Source organism: Mauremys reevesii, linkage group 3, assembly GCF_016161935.1.
Source record: "Mauremys reevesii isolate NIE-2019 linkage group 3, ASM1616193v1, whole genome shotgun sequence".
NCBI lineage: Eukaryota > Metazoa > Chordata > Testudines > Geoemydidae > Mauremys > Mauremys reevesii.
In genome coordinates, this window is record NC_052625.1 from 79,166,475 (window position 1) to 79,184,445 (window position 17,971).

Sequence of the window (17,971 nt, forward strand, 5' to 3'; positions counted from 1 at the left end):
CATCACATGCAACCCCCCCACATACAATTGCACTCATAAATTTGTCCATCTCTTTCTTAAAACTAAGTGTTTTGCCCCCACAACTACTAGGAGGCTGTACCAGAACCTCTCCCCTCTGATGGTTAGAAACCTTCTTCTAATTCCAACCAGAATTTGTTCATGACCAGTTTATACCCATTTGTTCTTGTGCTAACATTCTCCTTTAGCTTAAATAGTTCTTCATGCTTCATCAGTTGTAGGCATTAAAAAGTAACAATCACACACACATGAACAGTTCTTGCTTTTCATCCAGAAGAGCGCAGAGTACAGATAGACATTAGCCAGTCCATTATGCATGACTGAAGTTAGGTGGAACAAAGGAGAGCCCATGTGCCAAACTCTGAGTCCCCTTTGCAAAAAGGTTTAGAATATTTACATAATGTATAAAAATTATTTGACTTTTGCTACCATTTAGGGGACTGTCATCAATATATTCCTGCAATTGCCAGAGATTTGTTTTAATCTACTAGAAATGCAGTAGCATTTGTGGTCTTGGCTATTTTTCTGTTGTTTCTATATGGGGTAGGAGGGAGCAGATATGACAGGCTTTTCCCATCCAATATTAATTAGCTATTGTTAAAATATTTTTCATGTTGTTAATATGTGTGATTTTACTTTTAATGTAGTCGGATACACAAATTTTTGGATATGCCCATAGAAGATGAGCCAACTCACTCTATAAATCACCTCTCGCTGGAACTATTTGGCACATTTTTTTCTATAGGAAAGTATGTTTATTTTGTGGCACCAAATATGACTCTGCTTTTCACTGTGCCTGGGGAGGATCATAACATTAGCACAAGCAGTGAGACCTGATCCCAAGATACCCATAGTACATTTTGAAGTATTCTACACATACCGTCATGAGATAGCTACTTATAAAGACTTTTTGTTGCATATCACTAATCCCTCAGCTTCTATAGTTGGGTTTGTGGATTTATTTAATGCTTCTGAAGAACGGATCTGGATTGGTAATTAATAGTACAACATGGAAGCCTGTAATAGGCTTACACAAAATGGATGTTGTACATTCTTAGAGCAAAGTCTTGCTCCGACTAAAGTTAATGGTAGCTTTGTCTTTGACTTCAATGAGAGCAGTACCCACATAGTGTAACCACAAAATACATACACAAGAAAGTGACATACAAAGTACAGAGCACTAGTTTTATTTTATATTTGGGAACCTAATTGCTATAAAAACATGAAGCTGTTAGGAGACAGGGATAGAGGATCAAAGTACATGTGAAAAAATGAAGAAGGGCAATGATATCAGACAAGAGTTTCCAAGATATAGAAGGCGAGAGAGGAGGACCAGAGACAGCAGCTTAAGGAAATACAAACATTATTTTAGTGAGTTACACAAAGAAACACATGTCACAATCAGGAATTACAAGGATATTGGGCCAAATTCAGCAAAGCTGAAGCACCCTCCTGTGCCAGCTAAATTCGCTGTGACTGGTGGTAGAGAGGGATTCAGGTGAGATCAGAGTCTGACCTTTCTCCATTGATATTAACAGTTAGGTTCTTCTTTCTTTTAGTTGGCGTAACCTCTGCTCCAGTGCACCCACTGATTACCAGTACAATGTGTCTGTCTATCTTGCAGCATGTATCACTTGGATTAAGAACTAATTTTGTTTAAAGAGACTTTTCACTGGTCTCGAAAGCAAGAAAAAGACCTTAGGATATAGTCTGATCCTCTCATTTAGCGACCTGGATCAAACTCTCTGGTGCATCCCAGCTGCTTTGGGGCATAAATCTGGCAGATTTGGTCACAGGAGAATTCCCTGGATGCCACGTAGCTGATATAGCGGCTCATATGCCACCCAGCTTCTGTCTGCTGGTGTAGTGGGTGTAAGCAGGGAAAGAAGGTGTGTCTGGAGCTCCCTCCTGCATTGGTGATCCCAAGTTCCTGAAACAGCCCTTGGGACCCATTTGCAACCAGCGTAAATTAGAATTGGGTGAACAATATTCTGATTTGTGTCAGGGAGCAGATTGGTGCCTGAATGGCCCCAAGTCGGGATGGGGGGGACACAAAGGTGGCCTACAGCTACCTTTGAGCTCCCCTAGTTCATTAGCTACAGACCAGGCTCTGTGCCCCTATGTATAACCAAGACCACATTCCTCAGAAAAGTCTTGAATTATGGATCATTCCCACCATGCTGGCTGTGTCTCTCTCTCCTCCCTCACGTCTACTAGCCTCAGCCCTGTATTTCTGGTTAAACTTTCCCCATAGCACTGAGAGGGAGAAACAGATTTATGTAGCCACATATTACATCCACTACTTTTCTCTCAAACTGTGCATAGAACATGACTGTTTCAGGGTTTTGATGGCATTAAAGATCACTTGAAGTTTGCTCTCAGTTCATAATGTAATTATAGTCATGATGCATGTACAGCTGGGGCTATCCTATTCCTCAGAATATCATAATTCAGGCAATTCATACAATAACAACATAAATTAAATGAAATAATTTAAGTAACCTGATTTCTTTTAAAAAAAAATAGCGTAAGGTCTTTGATACTCAGTGGTACAACATCAAGTTTTATTTTTTTCCCATTCCCAGTATGGTAATAAACATCACACATGTACACTGTATTGGAGTTAACGGTGTACAAACACACTGCAAATCACTTTAATCACTCCAGGTAATAAGTAATTGAGCATAAGTAGCTCTTTAACATACAGCATAGATTTAAAGCTGGCTCAGATACTAGCATTTCTAATGTGTGAGACAAGGTAGTTTTGTCTGTGGTTGGAGAGCTAAGAAGGTGAACCTCAGGCAAGCAGAGTTCACAGTCTCCTATCACTGGAGGAATGGATGATGGCTCTTTCGGAAAGCACAGTGAATGTGCAACTACTTCACCTAGGTCCAGGTTTAAATGCAAGACCCACCTCTTGCTAAGGCCTTTCCCCAGCAATGGCATCTTTCTAGGTTTAACCCTGTGGATATTATAGGGGAAGGCAAGAAGGAGAAAACCAACATGCTACTGTGCATTTAGAAATAAGGCAGGCTACAAGAATATTGCTATTTAGGCACACTCAGTGCTGTCAATTGCAGTGCTGCACTTAGCACAGTGAAAGGAGCTTTAGAAACACCTTAGAAAGATAGATATGCTCAGGGTACAAGATTATATGCAGATAATGACAAGCCCCTTCTGGATTTCATGAAATCTTCCAAGAGACCTGCCTGCAAAAGGGGGAGGGGAACTGACCCTTTGCCCTTTTTGGGTTGTTTTAGAAGCATAAAGAAGGCTAGAACTTCAATGGTCATTCCATGCACAGGGGGCTTGCAAGATCAGGCCCTACTGGATATGAGACTCCAAATACAAAAGAAACTAAGACCCTTTAGTGACTAAGCTTGTGACAACATTTTTCCAACCACACATGGGTAAAGACAGTTATTTTTACTGACAGGAAATTCTACATAGTATGGCTTCCAACATTCAACAACAGCAGCAAACACTCATACAACTGCTCTATAAAAAGAAACTGCCAGAAGGTCAACAGACTATATCGCACAACATTTCTGAGCATTGTTGTCAAACATGTTGAAACCAACATGATGTTGACTCACAACAATGCTCCAGAGGCAGCAGGCAGAGAAACATATTGAACTCACTGTAGATCCATGCTACACCTTGGAGAACAAAGTGAGCACATGACTTACTATCCAGATGAAATTTGCCGATACAAACTGTCTTTGCTGGGACAGATGGAATGGAGTTCAGTCCAAGACAGTGTCCAAAATGGACACTTCATGTAGCTTCATGTAGAGTTGTTTAGTTAATCTAATCTGAAGATGTAAAGAGTTGCTATAATAAATAAAGAGATGATGGCTTAGGACAAATTCAGATGTGATGTTTTGTGGCATATGTTACATATTGGTGTATTTAGGTAAGACTGTAAGTTGGTGTATCTATTGAGGCATTTTTTTACTGTCCTCACCACCAAAATATCTATTTGTTATGCTGTTTGCCCTGTGGCTGTACTCCATGTCAAGAGGCAAATGCTGTAAGAAAGCACACTCTTTGGGATGAAATGTGCTAGAGATGACGTACATCATCTCTGAAATGGGTTCAGTTCTCTCTGTCTATCCAGATGGCCCTCATCATTAGAGTGTCTGTGTGACTTATTGCATCTGATTCATGAATATTGACATGTTGCCTAGATTTGTGTTTGCACAGAACTGAAATCAAGAATAAGCACAAAAAAACAAATATGCATAAAACACATGCTTCCTCCCACAACCCCTATAAATCTCTTCAATAGTCAGATTTTGGATTCAGTGAAAACCAAAGGCAAATTACTTGGCATTTCTCAAATCTGAACAGCTGATTGTAAGGGTGGGACGAAACAGCTAGACTAGCTATGTAAACTGCTAGATGGTTTTAACTCTCAGTCATTTAGGTTTTTTCATTTTAGGATATAAAGGGTGGGATTTTTCTAAAATGCCTAAGTTTCTTAGAAGCACTCAATCAATGGGACTTGTGCTCCTAAATCACCTATGGGCTTTTGAAAAATCCCATCCTAAATGAACAAGTAAAACAAGATATCTGAAGTCTCTCCAGGCCATATGCAAAGAGCAATTCAGATTATAATGAAAGTATGTGTTGCATTCAGTTAAAAAGAAATAATAATGATAAAAACTCTTCATAACAGGATTCCACTATATTTTAAGCACTGGAACAGAGACCCTAAGGAGTTTGTGTAATCCCTACCATTTGAAGTTTTTAGGATCAAATTAAACAAACACTTGGTCTAGGTTTACTTGCCTCAGTGCAAAAGATGGATTCGATGACCTCTTGAGATCCCTTCCAAACCTACATTCCTATGATTCCATATTCACATGCAGGATACTTGCATTTTGAGAAATGCCAACATTGTTACAATATTTAAGAAAGGAGATAAGTTGGAGTGTGGAAGTTATCGAGGCATTGACTTCCTATCTACAGCAGGGAAAATTCTTGCTTGTATCCTCTTAAACAGATTACTTCCCCTTGCTGAGGATATACTGTCGGCATTTCAGTGTGGTTTTAGACCATCCTGCAGGACAACTGACATGATCTTCATTGCCCACCAAATCCAGGAAAATACTCAGGAGCAAAATCAGGACTTGTACGTGGCCTCCATCGATTTGACAAAGGCATTTGACTCCAGCAAAAGTGAAGCCCTGTGGAAGATGCTGGCCAGATTTGGCTGTGCTCCAATATTTATTAAGGCTTCTCTAAGATCAGATGACTGCCACAGTTCTCTGTGATGGCCTGGAGACAGACCCTTTCGTCGTCAAAACTGGGGTTAAGCAAGGATGCGTTATTGGCCCAACCTTGTTCTCCATCTAGTTAGCAATCATTTTGGTCCTCATTAAAGAATGTCTCCCCAGTGGAGTTGACGTTCAATACAGACTGGATGGACAGATTTTTAATCTTTGATGTCTCTGCTCGACATCTAAAGTCCTCAGGGCATCCATTACTGGATCGTCAGTGTGCTGATGACTGTGCCATCTTCGCGCACACTGAGAATGACCTTCAGTCCACACTGGATTTTTTTGCACAAGCTTATCAAAGCCTAGGACACTCACTCAATATTGAGAAGACTAAAGTGCTCCATCAGCCTGCCTCGGGCCTTGCACATGACCCTCCACAAATCATCATCGAGGGACAGACTTTGGAGACAGTCAAGCACTTCTGCTACCTCGGTAGCCAACTTTCTCAAAATGCAAAAATCAACAGTGAGATCCTGCACAGGATCCAACGCACAAGTGCTTCCTTTGGGAAATTGCTCCGACGTGTTTTCATGGGCCGTGACCTATGGTAGGACACCAAGATCCTGGAATAATTGTTATTCCTACCCTCCTTTATGGATGCGAAACCTGGGTGATCTATCGACAGCACCTCAAGAGTCTGTAGAGGTACCACCAACGATGTCTCCGGAAGATTCTTCACATCAAGTGGGAAGATCACTGCATTAACACCAGCATCCTCACTAAAGCCAATGTCACCAGTATTGACGCAATGATCCTCATGCACCAACTCTGCTGGGCTGGACATTGTATGCGGATGCCAGACTCTCGCCTCCCCAAAAAAATCCTCTACTCTCAGCTCAGCCATGGTCAGAAATCCTGTGGCGGTCAGAGGAAATGCTGCAAAGACGCACTGAAAGCGTTTCTCAAAACTGATGGGACCATCACAAGCTGGAAGGAGCAAGCCACCAACCAACCTCAAAGGTGCCACATCCTCCATCAGGCAGTGGCTTGCTTCGAGGAGAAGCACCATGTCCTTGAAGCTGAAAAGAGAGAGAGAGAGAGAAGGAAGGAAAAAGAAAGACCTTTCTCCCAGCAGGTAGTTGACCCACCAGGAAATGTCTGTACCTACTGTGGTCGGATCTGTGGTTCCAGGATTGGACTCCTATATAAGGACATAAGAACGGCTGTACCGGGTCAGACCAAAGGTCCATCTAGCCCAGTATCTGTCTACTGACAGTGGCCAATGCCAGGTGCCCCAGAGGGAGTGAACCTAACAGGCAATGATCAAGTGATCACTCTCCTGCCATCCATCTCCATCCTCGGACAAACAGAGGCTAGGGGCACCATTCCTTACCCATCCTGGCTAATAACCATTTATGGACTTAACCACCATGAATTTATCCAGTTCCCTTTTAAACGCTGTTATAGTCCTAGCCTTCACAACCTCCTCAGGTAAGGAGTTCCACAAGTTGACTGTGCGCTGCGTGAAGAACTTCCTTTTATTTGTTTTAAACCTGCTGCCTATTAATTTCATTTGATGACCCCTAGTTCTTGTATTATGGGAATAAGTAAATAACTTTTCCTTATCCACTTTCTCCACATCACTCATGATTTTATATACCTCTATCATATCCCCCCTTAGTCTCCTCTTTTCCAAACTGAAGAGTCCTAGCCTCTTTAATCTTTCCTCATGTTTGCTTTTTTGACCACGTCTGCACGCTGCGTGGACATCTTCAGAGAACTGTCCATGATGACTCCAAGATCTTTTTCCTGACTTGTTGTAGCTAAATTAGCCCCTATCATATTGTATGTATAGTTGGGGTTATTTTTTCCAGTGTGCATTACTTTACATTTATCCACACTAAATTTCATTTGCCATTTTGTTGCCCAATCACCTAGTTTTGTGAGATCTTTTTGAAGTTCTTCACAGTCTGCTTTGGTTTTAACTATCTTGAGCAGTTTAGTATCATCTGCAAACTTTGCCACCTCACTGTTTACCCCTTTCTCCAGATCATTTATGAATAAATTGAATAGGATTGGTCCTAGGACTGACCCTTGGGGAACACCACTAGTTACCCCTCTCCATTCTGAGAATTTACCATTAATTCCTACCCTTTGTTCCCTGTCTTTTAACCAGTTCTCAATCCATGAAAGGACCTTCCCTTTTATCCCATGACAGCTTAATTTACGTAAGAGCCTTTGGTGAGGGACCTTGTCAAAAGCTTTCTGGAAATCTAAGTATACTATGTCCACCGGATCCCCCTTGTCCACATGTTTGTTGACCCCTTCAAAGAACTCTAATAGATTAGTAAGACACGATTTCCCTTTACAGAAACCATGTTGACTATTGCACAACAGTTTATGTTTTTCTATGTGTCTGACAATTTTATTCTTAACTATTGTTTCAACTAATTTGCCCGGTACCAACGTTAGACTTACCGGTCTGTAATTGCTGGGATCACCTCTAGAGCCCTTTTTAAATATTGGTGTTACATTAGCTAACTTCCAGTCCCTGGGTGCCGAAGCCGATATAAAGGACAGGTTACAAATCTTAGTTAATAGTTCCGCAACTTCACATTTGAGTTCTTTCAGAACTCTTGGGTGAATGCCATCTGGTCCCGGTGACTTGTTAATGTTGAGTTTATCAATTAATTCCAAAACCTCCTTTAGTGACACTTCAATTTGTGACAGTTCCTCAGATTTGTCACCTACAAAAGCCAGCTCAGGTTTGGGAATCTCCCTAACATCCTCAGCCATGAAGACTGAAGCAAAGAATCCATTTAGTTTCTCCGCAATGACTTTATCATCTTTTAGCGCTCCTTTTGTATCTCGATCATCAAGGGGCCTCACTGGTTGTTTAGCAGGCTTCCTGCTTGTAATGTACTTAAAAAACATTTTGTTATTACCTTTGGAGTTTTTGGCTAGCCGTTCTTCAAACTCCTCTTTGGCTTTTCTTATTATACTCTTGCACTTAATTTGGCAGTGTTTATGCTCCTTTCTATTTGCCTCACTAGGATTTGACTTCCACTTTTTAAAGGAAGTCTTTTTCTCTCTCACTGCTTCTTTTACATGGTTGTTAAGCCATGGTGGCTCTTTTTTAGTTCTTTTACTGTGTTTCTTAATTTGGGGTATACATTGAAGTTGGGCCTCTTTTATGGTGTCTTTAAAAAGCACCCATGCAGCTTGCAGGGATTTCACTTTAGTAACTGTCCCTTTTAACTTCTGTTTAACTAATCCCCTCATTTTTGCATAGTTCCCCCTTTTGAAATTAAATGCCACAGTGCTGGGCTGTTGAGATATTCTTCCGACCACAGGGATGTTGAATGCTATTGTATTATGGTCACTATTTCCAAGCAGTCCTGCTATAGTTACCTCTTGGACCAGCTCCTGCACTCCACTCAGGATTAAATCTAGAGTTGCCTCTCCCCTTGTGGGTTCCCGTACCAGCTGCTCCATGAAGCAGTCATTTAAAGTATTGAGAAATTTTATCTCTGCATTTCGTCCTGAAGTGAAATGTTCCCAGGCAATATGGGGATAATTGAAATCCCCCACTATTACTGGGTTCTTAATTTTGATAGCCTCTCTAATTTCTCTTAGCATTTCGTCATCACTATTATTGTCCTGGTCAGGTGGTCGATAATAGATCCCTAATGTTATATTTTTATTAGAGCATGAAATTTCTATCCATAGAGATTCTATGGAACACGTGGATTCGCTTAAGATTTTTACTTCATTTGAATCTACATTTTCTTTCACATATAGTGCCACTCCCCCGCCTGCACGACCTGTTCTGTCCTTCCGATATATTTTGTACCCCGGAATGATTGTGTCCCATTGATTGCTCTCAGTCCACCAGGTTTCTGTGATGCCTATTATATCAATATCCTCCTTTATTACAAGTCACTCTAGTTCACCCATCTTATTATTTAGACTTCTAGCATTCATGTACAAGCACTTTAAAAACTTGTCCCTGTTTATTTGTCTGTCCTTTTCTGATGTGTCATATTCTTTTTTATGTGAATGTTTATCATCTGATCTGGCCCTTACATTATCCTCTTCTATCCTCTGCTCCTGACTATAACCTGGAGATTCTCTATCATTAGACTCTCCCCTAAGAGAAGTCTGTGTCCGATCCACATGCTCCTCTGCAGCAGTTGGCTTTCCCTCATCTCCTAGTTTAAAAACTGCTCTACAACCTTTTTAATGTTTAGTGCCAGCAGTCTGGTTCCACTTTGATTTAGGTGGAGCCCATCTCTCCTGTATAGGCTCCCCCCATCCCAAAAGTTTCCCGAGTTCCTAATGAACGTAAACCCCTCCTCTCTACACCATCGTCTCATCCACACATTGAGACTCTGAAGCTCTGCCTGCCTACCTGGCCCTGCGCATGGAACTGGGAGCATTTCTGAGAATGCCACCATAGAGGTCCTGGATTTCAGTCTCTTCCCTAGCAGCCTAAATTTAGCTTCCAGGACATCTCTCCTACCCTTCCCTATGTCATTGGTACCTACATGTACCACGACCACGGCTCCTCCCAGCACTACACATAAGTCTGTCTAGATGCCTCAGGACCTATATATAAATCCGTGGTAGAGATCCTTGAATCGAGGGGTCACCGATGATATGATGATGACTTCCATTTTGCTTTCACTTGTTTGGAAGCCAGTCATCAAATTAAGAGCCAAATCCTGAGACTATCTACCACCAGTGGGCATCTCACGGTAGCAAGCCTTATGCTCAGTAAGACTTGCAGGACTGGGCTCCATCTGATCAGGACAGCGAAGGACTGCTATTTTAATCAAACAGCACTTTAAATGAATAGAAGCCAGGAAGTATGGTCTGGCCCAGGTATTAGGGAATCTGGGTTCTGTTCCTGGTTCTGTCATAGGAATATAAGAAATCTTGCGCTAATCACTTAACCTTTTGGTTTCCCCAACTATAAAATAGGAATAATGATAATTAAGCCCCACAACACCCAAGTGAAGCAGATAATAACTTTTAAAAGCTCTGACATTCCTGACTAAAAGTGTAAAGTATTATTACAGATCAGAAAATAAGTCTATTGTGGTTTACTGAATCTTTTCCCTTTATTTAGTAAGCTTTACCCAATTTAACTGCCACTTGATGTTTTATCTCTAAATGCCTAAATCCCTGAGGAGCAGGAGGATTACTGGTTTAAATCTCATTGCCTTAAAAAAAAATAGCCCTTTGCAGCCTAGATGATAATGCCACTGCTCAATGGCATATTATTTGTCAATGTTATGATGCAAATGACAATGCCCAATGATGTTCTAATTGATAAGTTTAAAAGAAATACTGTTAGCCAAATTATACATTTCAAAGTGTCCTTAATCTCTTCCATACCTCAAACATAATTTTTCCATATGTTACCTTGAATTAGACAGCATCTATTTCATTTTTCACCCTTTCACAAGAAAGCTGCAGAATGTGACTTGTCAGATAAAATTCTAGTTCTGATGTCTATGAAATCAACAAGGGCCACTAGAATTAGCATTCAGCAACTAAAGCTCCTTTTCTCTTCTCTTATGCCTCTCTATTCCATGCAGAGCCTTTACCATGACTTCCATCTTTGCCAGTCTCCTCCTGTAGTGTTAGCCACTTCCCATGTCATTTTGATAGCTTTCAATTCTGCTTCGATTGTATGTTTTCATATTAATCTTAGTCTACCTTGTTGCCTCTTGCCTTGGCAATACCAGTGCAACACCTGTCTTGTTATGTTATTTGGGTCTTTCCACCCTGCATGTCCCAGCCATCTCTATTTTCATTCTGTACTTTCCTGTCTTATTAGTTTGTTTCATCCACCTTTGGAGTTCTTCATTTGTGATTTTTCTGGCCACCTGACACTGAGGATTTATCAAAAGCAGCTGATTATGAAAACTTGGAGTTTAGATAGTAAAGTCTTAATAGGCCTCCAAGTTTCAAAAGCTCATTTTAAAAGTCTCTAATTATGTCATTGATATTTCATTCCCTCTTCATCAGAACTTAAATCCTTCCTCTTGTGTCAGCATATGCAAAGTGAGAAAATGTAATAAGTTTGTCCAGGAGGATTTTCATGCTCCTTGCATTTGTTTTCCAGAGTAACCCCACCATGGAGTCAGATTTCAGAGTCAAGAACTATAAAATCTGAATTCAGGTAAGGAAAGTGGCAGAACATTAAAATAGCACATAAAAGGTAATACAGATGGATGCAATGGCAAGTCATGAAATAGAAGGGATTCTCCTTTAGAGGAAGAACAAGAGAACCAGTGCACTCAAAACAACAATGTATGTTTTTGGAGCAAATGCGTGCTTCCTGTCTCAAAGATCCTACTCTTGGTCTTGACAGAGGATGATCAAATGTTTCTTCCCTTTCACTTTCAATGTCCCTATAATTCAATTACTATGCAAATGAAAAAAATCTGCGGCCTAACGCAGCACCAGTTACCTACATGCATGCTGCTTGCCTGCTCCCAGTGTTCTCACTAGGCTGTAGTTCATGTCACGCATTGACATCAACATCAAAACTCCTACCCAGGTCAGTGGAGGAACGGATCTTCACCATGGTGTTCCACATCAGAGAGAGCACATGAACAATCTAGTGTGGGGATGATTGAATATTTTGACTAGCAATGTAAATACAATAATATCTGGTACCTAATCTAATGGCCTGCATACACACAATGTAGTTATCTGTTCTTAAACAAAATAAAGCACGGGCTGACAGACACCATCCATAACACTTATTCCACAGAAACAAGCAAAATCAGAATTATTTTCTTGCTAAAAGAGTCTTGCTAATTATGTTTTTGTTTGGGTTCTATAAAACTCCAGGGCAGGCAGTTCTGGTTTTGGATTTATTGCCTATCGGAAGATGTAGTAATTTTTAACTTTCTCCTGCTTACTTGTGGTCCTCAGTGAAATAACTTCTCTCCACCTTTTATTGCCCTCTTCCCAAGAATGTCTGTGAAATAAAATATTTAAAATTCACCATCAGCAGAGAACCCACAGAAGCACATTTTATTACAGCCCTGATATATTCCATGATCCCTTTGGTTTTTCAAAGCCTTGAACCACAAGGCCGTGTATCCATTGGTTCTTATACATAAATCAGGTTAAGGAGGTCAGTACTTGAAAGGGAGACCTCTAGGGGGATTGGTCATTCGGTACTCTATATAGTCCTCTTCAGTCTGAGCACAGATGTGACATGTCATTATGGCATTAGGGGACAACTGAGAGGCTTTCTTCAAAATGAGATGTAAAACTGAAGTCTTGGTGAGTTGTGGTTATTAAAGATCCCTTGATTTATTTAGCAAGAGCATGAGCATAAACTCAATGCACTGGCCACCTTTGAACTTGGATGGTTATATCTTGCCTATTTCAAATCCTCATAGCCATTTTCAGAGGGAAACAACATAACAGGAGGATGGGAGATAATCTTAGACATACTGCCATCGGAATAGGACTGTGTCAAAATAAGATACAAGATCACTTATAAAATGTTTATGAAACTTCTGTAGTCATTATTAGAACTGCTTCTGCATGCAGCATAGGCTGAGAAGAGAGAAAAAAGAAGATTCTGCAGACTAGAGGAGAATTATTTGTTGTTTAGCACTGAGAAGATTACGATGAATATAAATACTGAAGAATGAAGACTTAGCTGAAAAATAAGAAAGATCAAAAAAGCACTCGGAAAAGCCCAAAACAAACAAACAAAAACAAAAAAAAATCAAACCAAACACTGGAAAATCTGTAAGCTATGATCTGAGGGTCAGGCATGTTTATTATTAAATCACAAAAGGGAGCCATTTAGTTTTTCATATTTTCTCTTTTATGCTTTCCCTCCTGTTGGAATGATTATTTATGCAGGTTATTATCACAACACTAATTTAACCATAAATTCCGTTATTAAATCCAAAAGCGAAATGCTATTTATACAATTGCTCTAAACAAGCCTAAAAAGCCCAAATAATAAGTAACTTACTACATCCAAACAGTAACAAAACTTATATATGCATTTGATCAATATACTTACAAATGGGCTAAACTCAGGGTGCTTAGACCCATATTGGTCGGCTCCAGAGTGGTCAGGCAGGTATCAGCGATGAACCCTTTAAGTGTTCACATTTTATACCTTTTAACAAGCAATTGACATCATCGCCAATTACGGACTTCAGCTAAAAACCTATTTGAGACAGTTCACTCTTATTTCCAGTCTCAATCCAGATAAGATTTTCAGCCTCCTTTCTCCCCCCCCCTGCATCTGGGTTTACATAGGCAGTAGTTTTTGAGATAACACTGGTATGCGGGATAGGAAAGCTCCATGTTGGCTCTTTCTAAGACAGATTCTCTTTGTGTTATTTAAAACCATCTGCAGTCACCCCTATTGGTGAGAGGCCGGCTTTTTAGAAACCTCTCCTTATTTCATTAGTTATTCTTTGAACCAGACGTTTTCCCTACTTCATTCCTTCTGGCCTTATAACTCATCATTTCAAGGCCTTCCTTCTATTTGCTATTTAGGGCCTTTCTTTACAACACATATTTCTTTAACCAAACTTAATATAAATGTATTCTGCTCTTCCTTGGATTAAATTTCAACATAGCCAAGATTCAGCAATTTGCCACAAACTCCGTCAATGGCCTGAACTGAGCATCACATCTACAAAAACAGAAAGCAAAACTATCTAGACCCCAGAAGTCAACCAGACTTAGCTCAGGGATCATTAGAAGACTCAGACACACATCATTAACCACATGTGTTTCAAGAAGGGGTGGCTTTAATGGGGGTTCAATCGCACCCACAGAAATAATGAAACCAAGGGCACAAACAACTAAACAAAAACCCACCCGCATGCACTCCTGCTTGCAGAACGTGGCTGTGCTGCTTCCCGTCCATGTCTCTGCATGATGAGGTCAGAGTCATGCACTGCTATGGAGGTCTGAAGGACAAATTCTGCCAGAAGGCCCACAAGGGGAAAGGAGAAAAGAGGTGATGCCTCCGTGTGTCCCAGTCTCCAGGCAGAAGGGATGTTGGGAGCATGCAAAGGAGAGGAAAGAACTGTTTCTTTGTTTTCTCATATATGTTTAAATAAAGCAAAAGCAGTACATGTTATTCTTTCAGTGCCCACCAAAACTTAGTTATAAGATATAATCTCCTCTCCTTCAGCATAAGAGAAACAAGAGCTGGCTCCTTCCAAGAAACGGTACACACAGCATTGCTATTATTGTGCAGTGCTGATGGATACAAGACAATTCTTGAAAAGGCATTCTCTCCAGAACCCCCTGTACCCATCAACTACTGAAGTGTGAGTTACTGAAGTGTGGGAAGCTGCAATCTCTACTTACAGCGTTATTGATAATGTGCCTTTATCATCATGCAACAAGGAAAGCAAATGTTTCTGGTGGTGAGAAGCAGCTGCTTCATAGTGACATCGTATACCAAACGACACATTTGAACAAACCAGACAACAAGCTGGAAACAAGAATGTGTACATAACATTTCAAGCAAGCTGGCACAGTCATTACCCATGGCTGAGCTTGAGTCCTTGACAGAACATGGCATTTTACTTCTATTGTTTCTGGGGAAATGCTCAAAATTTGTTAACTGAACTCAGTGGTTTGAGAATTGGCCTGCTAAACCCAGGTTGTGAGTTCAATCCTTGAGGGGGCCACTTAGGGATCTGGGGCAAAATCAGTACTTGGTTCTGCTAGTGAAGGCAGGGGGCTGGACTCAATGACCTTTCAAGGTCCCTTCCAGTTCTAGGAGATAGGATATCTCCATTAATTAAAAAAAATCATATTAAATTAACTCTGAGTCAGAAAGCTAACAGTGCTTTCACAGAGAAGGGTTACAATAATTGGAAGGCAATGATAAGGTTCAGAGAACATGACAAAAATGATCTTTAGAAGGAAACCAAGATGAAATATCTGACAAAAGATCAGCCCTCTGTGATAATGCATCAGAATGACCAATTTCAGTGAGAACGAACTGTACTGCGAAGGATGCTAATGATTCAGCTATACTCCATGCATTTCCTGTTATGGCAAGACATGGCAATATGCAGACCTAAAATTCTGGGAAAACTCCAACAGCTGTTATTTTTAAGAGCTGAAGACAATCTGAATGTCAGTGCAGGGTTGCTAATAAAATGATCAATCACATGAGATTATAAATGAAATTCTCTGTCTCTTGGGAAATGCACTTCTACAAAGTTAATGACATGAAATCCAGCAGTACCCTTGGTATGGCATCATTGCTGATGAAGCCGCTGACCTATCTAAAAAGGACCAAATGTCTATTTGTGTTAGATGGGTCAACAAATTCTTTCACATTCACCAAGACTGCATAGGCCTTGTACAGCTAGACAAAACTGATGCGCAATACCCACACACCGTGGAGAAAGATATACTGGTTTGTTGCATGTCATTCCTTTCCCCTGTCAGGGACACACTTATGATGGAGCGAGTAATAAGGCTGGGAAACTTCCTGGACTTGCTGCATGGATACAGGAATTAGAACCAGCAGCATTGTCTGAACACTGTTTTGTGCACTGTTTAACCTTGTCCCTGCAGGATTCCAGCTGCCAGCGTGTCACAATAAGGAACACTTTAGATAGATGCATGGACATTGCAAAACTTGCGTGCTATTCAGCCAAGTGGATGGTGACTTTTGAACAAGTCCCAAACCAATTTTCATTCACAGGAATTTCCAACAACCTGCTCTGTCCAGGTCAACAGTTCAAACAGGAGCCATCAACGTAGCTCTCATAAGCCACTATGTTCTTTGGGAACATTGCCCCCAAATCAGTTCGTCTTGTCCGACTGAGCATGGCAGAATAGCCGGAGGTGTTCTCCAGCTCAAACAGTTCAAGGTATGTTTTCGACTTCAGTTAGCACATCTAATATTCGGTTGAACTGAACGCACTTCTTGAGTTCTGCCAAGAAGAAAGACTGTTCATTGCAAGAAGGCTCACAATCTGCTGAGCTTGCTGTAGCACATCAGACACATCAGAGAACCGATGAAGCATTTAAAATATTTTACCAGACCCTGGCTGCAGAAGAAACTAAGTTATCAGGTGAGCCTTCAATACCAAGAGCCAAGAGGCTGCCCAAGAATCCTGATGACAGATCACTCATCAATTTGAAACTTCAGATGCCTGTTTTAGGCAACAATATTTTGAAGTGATTGATATTCTTTCAGGTGAACTGAGACAGCAGTTTGATAAAACCACCCTGGGTCTGCCAGGAGCAATTGAAAACGTATTGATTTCTTGTGCTAATGGAGAAAGAAACCAGCAACAAGTTAGCGAAAATGCTGTTCCTCGAGTTATACAGCTCGTATGCAAAAGAGGTGGATCTCACTTGTTTACAAAACCAGCTGAGGACTCTACCAGATTTGATTTGTGCAGCCAATGAAGTTCTGAAGCTGAACATCACTCAAGTCATGAAGGTGGGCACTTGGACTGGTGTGTTCAGTGCTGTCCAAGCCTCTGACATTTTGTTTTCCAAAGTTCATTCACTTTTGTTCCTCACCTTACCGGTATCCACTGCTACAGCTGAGCAATGCTAGGCACTGTGAAGACTGAAAACCTCTCTGAGAACAATAATGGCCCAAGAATGTTTGAACAATGCAATGCTTTTGTATTATGTGCATAAACCAACTGTGGATGAACTGAAGATGTCTAAAATTGCAAAGGAGTTCATTTCAGCTAATGACAGGCTCATTCACTTTTGGGGAACATTTTAAGACAAGACTCCTTTTCTTGTGTGAGTAATTTCTCCGTTGTCATTTTATGTTGCCATGTTTATTGTTGTTTTAGTAAACAATACACTGCACAACACACAAAGCAAGTGAGTTGGAGAATAGATTTGGTGGGCACAGAGTTCCATGTGGGATGTATCATATATAGAAGGAAATGGGTCTCGAAGTGTGTACAGGCTCAGCATGGTGCTTAATACGTTAAGGTTTCAGTACAAATCTCTGCATGCGTGTCCCTCTGTCACTGTGTGTGAGTGTGTATCTGCCTGTGTTTTTTCATCTAAGCAGCGATGGAAAATCATAGTGCACCCATTGAACCAGGAGGCTACTGCTGCCCCTAGTTCCCATGTTCCTTGTCAAGCCCAACCTTTCCTGCAGTCTTGCATTCAGCTACTGCTGGAGCTAAGTCAACACCCCTAGAAGGTATATCTTCCTTTTAAATCTATTTGTATCTACTGTGTGGCATGATTCTCATCACCTTTTTTATGCAGCTTTCTTCTATAGTCTATTTTCTATAATATAGCTGCTGTAACTTGTCTCCCACTAGCATTATACTTCAGTATGGCCCTGATTCAGAAAACATCCCTATTCAGGAAAGCACTTATGCACACGTTCAACTGCTTTCAGGAAAGGGGTTCCAATATTTTCTCTAATTTCAGTACTGCACTTGAAATGATTGGTTATCAAGGGCAGGTCTACACTACAGCAGGGATCAACGCTGTGAGATCGATCCACCAGTAGTCGATTTGGCGGGTCAAGTAAAGACCCGCCAAATCGACTGCAGATTGTTCTCCAGTCAACCCCTGTACTCCTTCCTCGACAAGAAGAGTAAGGTAAGTTGACAGGAGATTTTCTCCCATCGACCTCCCACAGTAACTTGACCTAAGGTATGTCAACTCCAGCTACGTTATTCACGTAGCTGGAGTTGCATAGTGTA

General features: G+C 40.8%; 1 protein-coding gene across 3 annotated transcripts in view; it reads right to left on the bottom strand.

Annotated features, from left to right (window-relative positions):
- The window catches only part of SLC35F3 (solute carrier family 35 member F3), a 256,997-nt gene that overhangs the window by 109,080 nt on the left and 129,946 nt on the right, over positions 1 to 17,971 (bottom strand). The window lies entirely within an intron of this gene.